General features: G+C 43.1%; 1 protein-coding gene across 5 annotated transcripts in view; it reads right to left on the bottom strand.

Moving 5' to 3' along the window:
• GPRIN3 (GPRIN family member 3) overlaps positions 1 to 9,753 on the bottom strand; it is a 66,193-nt gene extending 56,440 nt beyond the window's left edge. For 2 of the 5 annotated variants that reach the window (XM_045995301.1, XM_045995311.1), the window contains exons 1-2: positions 9,312 to 9,753; positions 5,803 to 6,115 (exon numbers count right to left, since the gene is read on the bottom strand). The gene's annotated coding sequence lies outside the window, so the exon portion shown is untranslated. Of the gene's footprint in view, positions 1 to 675; positions 783 to 5,802; positions 6,116 to 9,311 lie in introns of those variants that run through there. The other 3 variants (XR_006816859.1, XM_045995288.1, XM_045995318.1) reach the window with 2 other exon arrangements.
• Positions 9,754 to 12,563: the final 2,810 nt, after the last annotated feature.

The raw sequence follows: 12,563 nt of genomic DNA, 5'->3' as shown, positions 1-12,563 counted from the left end.
ACAGAGAAAGAAGCCTACTCGTGAGGCTGCTCAGGGAATTCCCAAGGAATTCCCAGGAAAAGAGCCCACTCTAACTTTGCTGAGCCATATTTATGAATAGGTTGATGTAGGCCAGGAGTCTGGGAATTATTTGAGAGTTCAGGCTATGTTTTATTCATTTTTGAATCCCTAGCCCGTAGCGCGGGGCCCAACATATACATCAAGTACTCAACACAAATGTATTAAGTGATCCAAGAGTCCGTCTTCCTTAAATCAGAGCTTCCGCCAGCTCTCTTTCACATTCTATACTTCATCTCCTAAATAAATTCCTATTTCCAGTTTGTGAAATGCTTTTATTGCATTTGCAAAGCAGAAGTAATGGATACATCCCCAATCCATCAAGCTCACGTTATGAACTTTTATCATCCCTCCCTGAGAGTTAGACTCACTACTCAAAAGCCACAAACCCCAGAGGGATGATCTTTAAAAACTCATCATTACAATTTTAAACATCCAAATAACCACCAGGGGACTAGGACAAGAGTTCTTCCTACAAGCCTGAAAGTTTCAGTGTAACTAAATCTATGTTATTTAAAGTCACGAAGGAAAATGAACTTTATCCCTAAAGAATTTTAGCACCTGTGGTCTTTTATGTATTACCAAGACATTTCGGGTGAGAGGAGGCCTAATACTTACAACGAAACGCACTCCGTCCAAAGCAACGGTAGAGGTGAGGTAGCCGAGTCGTCTGTTGGCTTCCCTGCCACTATTCTCAGCGCTGTCTTCTTGGAGTGAGGCTGCCGAAGCAGGGCACTCTGGGATTAATAATTCGATGTGAGGATGTTTTTAGAAGCGAGGTAGGAGGCACGATGTGGGGATGGCACGCAGTGAAGGGTGCACGAGGAAGGAAAGCGGCAGCAGCCGTTGAGAAAGAATGGGATTGCAGAGAGCTATTAATTAAGAGCTTTCTCTACTTCAGAGCTCTGCCCGAGTTTGTCATCCGATTGTCTCCAAAGGGCATTTGTCTTTATTTACAACACGAAGGGATCAACTCTGCCACAGTCGGCTCGTGGTGAGCTGCAGCAGCAGAGCAAGGCCACGCGGGCCCGTGGCCAGACTGCGCAGCGATCTGGGCGATGGGCTGACAGCCCAGCCGACTGTCATTGCTAGGTGAGCCCTTCTCAGCTGTACAGACAGAGCCACAAACTGAGACAGGCGTTGACACTACTTCTGACGGTCTGCCAAGCCGACTGAATAGAATGCACCGGTTACTTCAAAGAGTGAGACGTGCTCTGGGCTTCCAGGAGTCTCTGCAGGTTTGGTATATACCTGAAGAGTTGTACGTAACATAAAGATATGGTGCATTTCAAAATACACTGGGGCGCCTGGGTGGTTCAGTGGGTTAAGATTCTGCCTTGGGCTCAGGTCTCAAGTCCAGGGTCCTGGGACGGAGTCTGCTTCTCCCTCTGCCTGCCACTCCCCCCCGCTTGTGCTTGCTCTCTCTCTCTCTCTCTCTCTGAGAAATAATTTAATAAAATCTTTAGGGGTGCCTGGGTGGCTCAGTTGGTCAAGCATCTGCTTTGGGCTCAGGTCATGATTCCAGGGTCCTGGGATGGAGCCCACAGGATGCAGAGGGAGCCTGCTTCTCCCTCTCTCTCTGCCCCTCCCCCTGCTTGATCTCTCTCTCTCTCTCTCTGTCAAATAAATAAAATCTTTAAAAAATAAAAAAAAATAAAAATACATAGAGCAATCTGATGTAAAGTTGTAGTTATTGGTTAAGGTAAAGGTTTAGTTGAAGAATAAATTGTTCAGACGGTTCGTTTTGTTTGCTTGCTGCTAAATGTGGGACAGTAAAACAAACAAGCAAACAAAATTCACTATTCTCTTACTAACAGATGGGCCAACTCAGTTTGTATTCATTAATCTTTCAGAGAATCTACCAATTTTGATGATGGAAACTTTTTAGACCCTCATAGTTTATGGAAGTTAACTACATGGCTGCAATGATCTCTCTACTTTGTAGAGTCGGATCAGTTTCATTGAGTACAGCACTGCAGGGTTCCATGATCCTTAGGAAACACCTAGTCCAGAATTCACAAATTCAGTTCCTATTAAATGAAGTTGTTGAGTACAAGTAACTTATAGAAAGTAGGGAGTGGTGGGGACTAGTGTGAAATAAAGAGATAGCACACACCATTAGTTAGCTCCTACCCAGAGAATAAGCTTCAGTGTTTTGTTTTGTATAGTGTATCTCTTGATTTTTAAATACTGGCTTATTAAAAAGAAATACCCACAAGCCACATAAAACATGATCTTCCTGCTGGTCCTGCAAACTGCCAGTTTTGTTTTTTGTTTTTTAAATATTTTATTTATTCATCTGACAGACAGAGATCACAAGTAGGCAGAGAAGCAGACAGAGAGAGAGGAGGAAGCAGGCTCCCCGCTGAGCAGAGAGCCCGAGATGTGGGGCTCGATCCCAGGACCCTGGGATCATGACCTGAGCCGAAGGCAGAGGCTTTAACCCACTGAGCCACCCAACGCCCCAAACTGCCAGTTTTAACTTATGATCTCACACATACTTCTTCAAGCCTGAGGACTGGACAGGTTAAGTGAAGTGCATCAGGTCTCTCAGATGTTTGCAGCCAGGGATCCTTCTGCTCTGAGAACCTATATGTATAGACATGAAATCATCCCCATGTAAAAGGAGACTGCATAGGCATTTTCATTCACTTAATGAGAACTCAACCCCTGACCCTGACATTGACAGATTTCTGTTCTCTGACTGCTTTCAGAACATGTTCAACATGGAAACAAGATCAAACCTCCACACCCATTTGTCATAAGCAATTTTGACTCATTCAAGGATGCGAGGGGAAATGCACACCCATTTATTAACCTTAGCACTGATTAAAATTCTCATTATCATTAAAATTCTAGTCACTTAATTTTTACCTGCATTTTTCAAGGAGAAATCATATATAGGATTCAAATAAAAACATGCTTAGGAAACCATAAAACGAAGTACAAATTAAAAGCTCATGCTATATAAGAAAACAGGGCATAAGAATCACAGAGGGGTTGCTGAAATAACTGATTTTTAAGTCATGTTTTAGGGGACTGAGAAGCTAATTTAGGATGAAGGACTGAGCATTGCAAAATGATGTAAGGGCAAAGGCAATGACCAAAGTCTAACAAAGTGGAATCCACAAGGAACCAAGTTATCTCTTGCATTTCTGAACAACAGTTTTAAAAAGGTATAGCAGGAAAAAGCAAATTCACATCAGAGTAAAAAAGAAGGAAAACAATTAAAATTTCTCTATTATATTCAGCAGCACTATCCCACATGGCCATAATTCAGAACAAAAATCTGGAGCTGATGCAAAATTCTGAATCCTGATGATATCTGCCATATTGTACTTATTAAGCAGATGCATAGGCACAGACTATTACATTTCAGACAAACTGTCAACAAGAATTGAAACAAAAAAGATGCTCTGATTACTGAGAAAATACAGGGAAAACAAATGCTTAACTCCCTCAAGCTCTTAATTTACCCAAAGTTGTGCATTATAAAGAAAGAGAAGAGTCTCCCATAGACCTAATATGTTTGTTTTAATTTTAGGTTATTTAGAAATTAATATCCTGAGAGAACAATCAAGAGTGTATCCCCCATAAAACATCTTGATTATTCCCCCTAAACCAGATCTCCCACTTTGCTGGACCATTTGCAATTTAGGCTTTAAAAAGGAACTCCTTTTCTCTAGAAAATTAGTAGATGCAAATATGATTTTTTAAGGAGCTCTGGAGCTCTCTGTCCAGCTGTCTGTTACTGAATTAGCAAAGTGCCGAGGTCCCTGGAGGTGCCTATGACTTTGGGAATTTTTACTCCCTAGTCTCGACTTTTTTCAGGGTTTGCTTGGGTCTCCAAGGGTCACAGGCTGTGACTATTGACTAAAGCAATCCTTCCAGGGCTGGCTTGAGTATTCACTGTGCTTAAGACCCAGGAATTAACATTTTAAAATTGAATCTGGTGTGGAAGGCCAAGAGAGCGCCTTGCCCTGGATCACACAGCTGATGCCCACAATTTTTCTGCCATATCCCAGATCCCAGGGACAGAGATCACTGCACTGTCACTTAGAAAGGCTTACTGCATTGACTCTCAATATGGGAGGGAGGGATGCAGGAATAATTAGAATTCCCTTCCCCCCACCACTCTGGAGCCATTCAAATCCTCTCTTCAGATCCTGTTCCTTCTTCCCTTAGCACAGAATTGGTAGAGAATAGAAAGAAGTCTAGATTTCAGCTGCAGCCCTAACAAGGATTAGGACAAGTTATTCACTCATCTGGGATTTACCTGTAATGTTTTTATTTCCCAGTAAGTAAAGGCAGGACTAAACAGTGGTGTTCGAGCCTGGCTACTGGAATCACTTTAAGACCATCGTAAAATACAGATTTCTAAGCCCTACCTCCAGATTCAGATTTGGCTTCAATAGGTCATAGCATTTAACCTTCCAGCTAAGGGTCAGTTACTATTGCCTGATAATAATAATTCAGCCTCCCACTTACGCTGCTAGCTTTAAAATACCGACAATCTAATTACACACATGAAAAATTAGAAAGCTGTTATTGTGTTGCCAACTCCAATAAGCCCAGATAAAAAGCTGTGAAAATTTTTGTCACTGGCATTCAAGACACTAAGTAATCTAAATGGTACGTGCATTTACATTTTCCCCCATAAAACTCAATAAATGTCTTTTCAATTCAAATGAAGACTCTAAATGTTTTTATTATTCTGGACTTGACTCTTCTGCAAAAAACTTAGGTTATCACTGATTTACACATTCTGATGTGGAGAAGGAAGATGAACGAGGATTCCGGGACATCTTTATAAAAAGTGAATCTTACTCCAAAGCCAACTAATGTAGGCACCTGAGTCTACTTTAACTGGCCCTCTTCTTCCGGTTAAGGGCATAACCTTATTTTAAAGGGTATCAATATCATAACATTGTTTGATTCCATAGAAAAGCCAGCAAGAGTTGAAAGAAGCCCACCAAACACGTTAAAAAACACGAATAAAGACTTCCTCACCCGATTTTATCGACTCGAAATAGCTATCAGGTTGCAGCAAAACACACTGAGGTCAACTTCTCAAAATGCATACAACCCTATTTAAATATTTAACTAAAATGATGAGCAAGTCAGAGTGCAACTAGAAAATAAAATCTGCCAGGTTCTGCCCTTCATTTTTGGGTTCTGAGTACCAAGGCGTCTGTTTCATTTTCCATGAAGCTGGCGGTTCCTAGCACGGGGATTCATACCCAAGAGGCATGCCGGAAAGGAGACTTACAGAAGAGAATTGAAAGGTTTGCCCAATTTGGGGCAGTCACTCGATCACCCTCGTCCCTCTGTGCCAAGGATGGTACTTGTGTTCTGAGAAATGAAATGCTCAGGCTACAGTGTGGTGTGTCACATGATTTCAATTGTTTATTAAATCCCATCGAAAGAAGGCCTAGCTAGTAAATTATTGTAAGAAAGAGTTCTTCTTAAAGGCAGGAAATGGCAGATTTATGACGTGATGGACATTCTGTCTAGATATTCTTAAAGCAGTAGTATTAAGAAATCTTAGATACAAAATAAATTGCAACTCTTGAGTCAGATTTTAGTCCAAACAGAATTTCTGCTGCAATTCCCTCCCCCCAGCTTGATTCCCATTTTTTCTTTTCTAAATGATTCTTAAATAAAGTTCATATTACCTCACCTCATTTTTTACTTCCTCCTTCTAGAACACCACCCCTTCCTCACGGCCCACCCAGATCCACTGACCTTTCATAAACTAGCTCACGTTCCATCTCCTCCTTGAAGCCTTTCTGGATTAATGCAGTCCACAAGGTCTCCTCTCCTAACTTCACTGCCATGAATTACTGGTAAGTCATAATGTCTTTCCTTTCTCAAGGCAGTTCGGCTCTTCGGAATACTGTGTACATGCTTGTGTACCAGATGTCCCAGTTGACTCTTGGGGTCTTGCAAATTGGAAGCATCTCCTTTTCGTCACTTAAAGAAGTAGCTTTTGGACTTTTTGGAACATGATGCATAATCAGATATACATCCTAAATCATAGTCCGATGTGTCTATATACCTATAAATAAATATATATTTAATCAAAGAGTTCCATGAGCTAAACTTACTTATCCTTCTATTCTGCTTTACTTTTATTTTTTTAAATAAAAATGCCATCAGACCCAGTAACCTGACTTCACAATGGGTTGTGACCCGTTCCAGAAGGGCACTTACTGATTACTGTGGGACCGCCATATATATTTCCCTCCCTTAAAACAGAATTTTAAAAATTGTATGAGACATGGCTCTCTTTAGAGTGTGTTTCTGAGTTACTTTCTTTTTTTCTTTCAGTTTTTCGGACCATCATACTTGTGCCTTTTGGAGTCATCTGGGACAATTAAATCCTTGGCATATACAGTATTTTCCATCTTTTTGCCCTGAGCATTGTTATCATAAAAATAAGATTCTCTGCATTTCTATAAACTCCAATCTCCATTCTCTCGTTCCCTTTTATTTTTACAATACATCAAGTAGGTAGTAGACATTTTGTGGATGAAGAAATTGAGGCACAGAGAATTATGACTTCCTCAAGGGCACGTCTCCCTTTTAATCAGGTCATTACAAACTAGTAAATGGGGTTTCTAGATATTTGAAGGATATGAAGTTGGGGGAGGGGAACACAGCACCTCCATATAATTGTATGTACCTAACTTAACCAGGTCCAATGGTTTTTACTGACCAGATGAGTCAGGGGGCTCTGCCAGATTTCAGTTTGAAGGTCGATCAGCTTCCTTTCAGTCTCATCTTTCCATCTTTGTCTACTTGCAGTTTTTCACCCACCTACAGCTACTTATTATTCCTGGGCCTCTTCATCTGTTGGTCCCTATACCAGGATTGTTCCTCCCTCTTCTCTTTATCAGACTAGTTCCTCTCGTCCTTCAGGTTTCCAGGCACTGTCCTTGCCTTCTCTGTCTCCAAGACCAGGCTTCCACAGCTTCCTGTGCAGGTCTTGTCAGAGCACTTAACTAGCTGGTACTCCTGGCCTCCCAAGTTGTACCAGCAAGGGCTGTGTCTCCCTCACTCTTCTCTTCTGTTCCATAGTCTAAGACCATGCTAAGTTCTAGATAAACAAATGTCGAATGCATGAATGAATCAGTGAATAAGTAAGTGCATCGAGGGCAGAAACTGTTACCACTGAAGGAACCCAAGTGTGAGCTGTGGCTGGAATTGTGTGTCCTGAATCTTGGAGGCCAATCTTTTAGGATTTGGGATTCCATGGCTGATATTTTCATGCTTCCCCATCAGCTGTAGATTTTCTGACTGGAAATTCATACAGTGAAGAAGAGCTGTGCCTAATATATTCTTTTAAGTATATTTGAGCACGATCAAGAAAATGTCTCAGGGTCAAATAATTAAGGCAAGTGTATCGAGGCAATTAAAAAACACCTAAATTTCAAAACAGCTCGTTGGACCCTATCCTGACCTCCATTTGAGACAGACCTGATTCAGGTCATGCTTCAGGCCTCCACTTACCACGCAAAGCAGTGCACTTTTGATTTCGTCCTCATCATTTTCATAAAAGTCTAGTTAGGGATTAGGGGAAGCTTCAGCACAACACAACACACACTGCATGGGTCACCATGAGTTCCTCTGCTCTGTTTCCAAAATAAATCCCAGTGATAGACCATCTAGACTTGCAATGGCAAGTACTACTTTTTTTCCTGTCTATGAATCAAGAACCCATTTCCTCCTCTCCCCCCCACCCCAACAACACACAGAAACTTGAAAAGTGCTCTTTGTGATTCTATTTAAAGAACATTGTCCAATACAAACTCCCGTCTTTCGCAGATAGGGACAGAGCAGATTTTCTTCTTTATGCTGTGACTCATGTGTCTTTATTCCCAGACTCAGGGCAGGGCAATGGTGAACACAATGGAAAAGAAAAAATAGTTTATAACTGGAAAATAAGCACATTCGAGAGAAGTATGCTCAAAGCATTATCAAAGTAAAATATGCGGCAGCACCAACAAAAGCAAACAAAAGCCCACGCAAGAGATGTGTAAATATTTCATGAAGCTAAGCCTTAATCAACTCTCTCTCCAAATCTTGCTGGTGTTGTAAACACTCAGTTTCTTTCAGTCCCACCATGACCCAGATTCCTCACAAAAATAAAATAAAAATATGGACCGACGGTTCTTTAACAAATGTGCTGTGAAAAATACTCAGATGAGCCATATCCAGGCATTGCTTTAACTGGAAGAAGATACCTTAATAAAAGGGAGTTGCATCTTGGTGACTCTGGGCTTCTTTCTCCCCTCCTCCTCTAAACCTTTGCCTTTTCCCCACTGCCTCTGCCGGTTTCGGGACATTCACATCATCTTAACCTTGAACTGTCTACACTTCAAGCAGAGATATCTCCCAAGGCTTCTTCAGGAGGCCCTTTAAATCCAACAAAGATCTGCTGCCTCCCCACCACCTAAAATTCACCTCCCAGTGCCCAGGCATCCCCCTTCCCCTGGACCCCCCCCCTTTCATTGTCCACTGCAGTGTCTGAAATTTTGCATATCTTTTAGATCTGCCTGGATAGGATGAAAATCTGTTGTGTGTATTGGCTGGCACTGTTCAGATCTTTTCTAAAAGCCCTCTCCCAAGAACCATTTATAGCCTCTAGTCTCTATCCTGATTTAATGTGGCTCCAAAGTTCACCTCTAGATACTGAACTGGTCTCTACAATGATTTCCCTTTATCAACCTCTGCCTGCCCCCCCCCCCCCCCTATTTCAGGAAAAACTACATAGGTAAATGTGTGCGTGCACACACACACACACACACACACACACACTATAGTGTTTTGGCCCTAAAGAGAATAAGCATAGGAAAATGAGAAAAACGCTAGTATTACCAGACAGACACACAGACACACACACATCTATTTGTACATTCACAGTGTGCACACCCGATTGATTATAAAACCCCCGCCCAAGAACGAGAACAGCAGGTATCTTCTCCCGTTTACCTTCAAAGCCAGAACCTGAGGGAGCAATGACCTTGCAGAGAAATTCATCACCTGCGAGAAAGACGGCCCCTCCTGGAGCGCAGAATGCGATGGGGACAAGAGCAACAGGCAAAACGATCACCGGGCAAAACGTGGGACCGAACCCATCCCCGTCACTACGGAGCACACAGCAAAGCTCCGGTCCCACGGGTTGGCCGCTGGGCAAAGGGGGCGCGGCGGGGGGAGGGGGGCGTCTCCTCCCGCGGCCGCCGGTCGCCTACCTGCTCTCGCCCGGTTCTCCCCCGCGCGGCGGTGCCACTGCTGCGCTGTGGCGGGGTTTTCCCGTCGCATGTCCCAAGCAGCGGCTCTCGGCGGCACACGGAGGGTTCCGGCGGGCTCTGGAGCGGCGGTCCTTTTCAGACCCGTTCCGGGAGCGAGCTGGGTGCTTGCAGGCGCTGATATTACTATGCAAAGAGCAGAGGCGGCGCGCAGGAGCCGGGCGGAGACCGCGGGGGCCGCCCCCACCGCGGGGCTGCAGATGCCGCCGCTGCCCGGCACGGAGCCAAATTGGAGGTGGGAGTTCACGTGCCCGACTGCTCCTCCGTCAGGCCCGGGATGCGCGCACCTGTCCACGTAGGGCAGCGCCCCGGGGCCAGAGCCTCGGAGGAAGGGGCTGCAGCTCCGCGGGCGGAGGCTACGGCGGCGGCAGCAGGACGCCGAGCTCCGCCCCCGCCGCACCCCAGCCCAGCCTTCCAGGTCCCCGGGGAAGGGTTTGCAGCGGCGACTTGCTGCGCGCCAAGGGACGTAGCTGGCTAGGGGCTGAAGGGTTACGGTTCTACTGCAAGGTGATCAGAGGCAGACAGAAAGTTAAAGAAGAGATAAAGGTAGAGGACTGGGGCCAAGAGCGACTCAGCAGGAATGCTGGCCCTTGCTCCTTCCCACAGGTCACCAGCACCAGACTCCATGACTGTGTCTAGACTCTAGCAGACGGTTTCTAATAAAGCCACATGCAGTGAAGATCTGAAAGCAAGGAACCCCCCGACATTTAGTCTGTGTTGCAAAATGTACAGTGTCCTGCGTGTTTGGAGATAGCATTGCAGACAGTTTTCTTGTCCTTCCTCCCCACTCCCCTGCCCCCATCCATGGGTGTGGATGAATGGGATGTGTAGTATGGTTAGCAGCTGTAGATGGTGCAAATGATACAATGAAAAGAACTATTATTAACTGAATATTGTGGGCTGGCACTGTGCAAAATGCCTTATATGTGCCTAATTCCCACAACAACTCAGTGAAGGGGGTGTTATTCTGCACTGCAAAAAAAGCAAGCTTCCACGATTAAGACACTTTGCCTGAGGTCACACCGTAGTAACCTGCACGACTGGGAATCAAACCGCTCCAAAATATATATCCTCTCAACCAGTGCATAGGAAGCACCCAAGATCTTGTTGGAACGTGGATTCTGATTCAGTAGGTCTTGTGTGGGCCAGGGGATCAGCATTTCTAAGAGGATCACCATGATGTCTGTGCTGCTGGCCAAAGAGACCACTTTCTAAACTACTAGGCCAGGGTTTTGAAATGAATTTTTTCATGCCAGCTCTAGTTGACTGAGAGCAACTTTCTAAGGTGGGCAAAGAAGGACTCTAAGGCTGTGTCTTAGTTCTTGGTCAAACCATGCAGTAATCAGTTCATCATGTTCAGTTTGATTTGAACATGATGAACTGATTACTGCATGGTTTGACCAAGAACCAAGACACAGCCTTAGAGTTTGATTGATGGAGAGAAGGTTGGGACAAGATTGGTTGATGGGGAGATGGCTGAGTGGCTGTCCTTGGAGCAGACCCCTTCCGAAACAACAAGGGCGGTTGTGTTTTTATGGTGGTTATAGTTTATGTTTTTTCGTTTAAGGTATTGGTGCACCAAGAAGAGATGTCTTTCTCCTAGTTCTCACCCTCATTAAGACAAACTTGGTCAAATTTTTACACCTAACATTTGTGTCACACAAAACACTTTACAAAGCGCTCGCATAAATGATTTTCTCTGTCTTATAACAACACTGTAAGGAATAATTTCATGCTACAGGAAAGAAAACCGAGGTAGAGTGATTTTCCTGAGAATCACAATTAAATAAACAGGGAGAAGGGGCTAGACTGTGACAGATTTCTAGTTCAGGAGTTGTTTTTACTAGACCATTGTCTTAGTTCCTACTGCCACTGTAACAAATTACCATAAATGTGGGGGCTTAATACAACACAAATGTATTATCTTACAGTTCTGGAAGTCTAAAGCCTGAAAAATTGATCTTATAGGGCTAAAATCAAATGATCAGCAGGGTTATGCATTCCTTGGGAGGTGCTGAGGGAATAATCTTTTCTTTCCTTATTTTTCCGCAGATTCTAGAGGCAGCCTGCATTCCTTGGCTTACGACCACACCACTCAGATCTTGATTTCTATTGTCTTACTTCCTTTTATTATGATCCTCCCGCACCCCTTTAATAAATACCACTGTGATTACTTCAGATCAACCCAGATAATTCAGAATAATCTCACCATCTCTAGATCCTTAATTTAATCACATCTGTGAAGATCCTTTTGTCATGTACGGTAATGTAGTCATGGCCCCAGGGATTAGAATGTAGATATTTTTTGGAGGATCATTATGATACCTACAGAAGCCTCACTTAGTATTTATCTTATAGTTCCTACTATACCTGACACATCCTTCTTTTCTCCTCGATTTCTCAGACTTCTCGGACATTCTTTCAATGGAAAAATTCACTTGAAAGTTCTTCAAGGGACCATAATAAATGAGTAGTGGCAAGAAACACCCCAAGAACATGAAAAGGCCATGAAGATCTATAAGAATATTGTCATGAAAAGGACATATAGGATTAGGGCATGCTTATTGCTCTGAATGACAATTAGGTAATCCTTACGGGAAGTCCTAACCACTATTAAAGTCTCTCTTTAACAATACAGAATTTTTCAAAAATTCTGCTTCTCAAAGTGTACACTGTCCCAGGAGAAATAAGGCAACTCAAAACTGATGCAAAATTAAGTATGACATCAAATTCCAAATTGAGTGATAGTTTTCAAACTGATGAGAGACATTAAACCAATATGTCAAACAAAATCAATAAAAATTATTGAACAACTTTTAAGCTCAAGGCATTTATAGAAACACTCTGATGTAGAAATGTTTGTCATTATTGGGACACAGAATTTATGAAAAGTGGAATAATAAAGGGTTTGAACAGAAGAAATAAAAAGAAAAGCAACATGAGATGGTACATGATTAATTACCAAGTGAATTGGATAAATTTGAAAGTTAGGTTTATGCAGGAGAATGGATATAAAACTGGAAAGGTAGGTTAGAGGGTTGTGCTGCTCAAGGTCTTAAATGTCAAACTAAGGAGTTTAGACTTCCCCTGCAAATAATAACAATGATAATAACATCGTATGCTCACACAGTGCCCAGTAGTTTACCAAGCACTTTTTACATATTTTCAGTTATTTGACTTCTTCCTTAAGCCCCC

The sequence above is a fragment of the Meles meles genome, chromosome 2 (genome assembly GCF_922984935.1).
Source record: "Meles meles chromosome 2, mMelMel3.1 paternal haplotype, whole genome shotgun sequence".
NCBI lineage: Eukaryota > Metazoa > Chordata > Mammalia > Carnivora > Mustelidae > Meles > Meles meles.
This window is presented reverse-complemented; position numbering and strand designations above follow the sequence as displayed.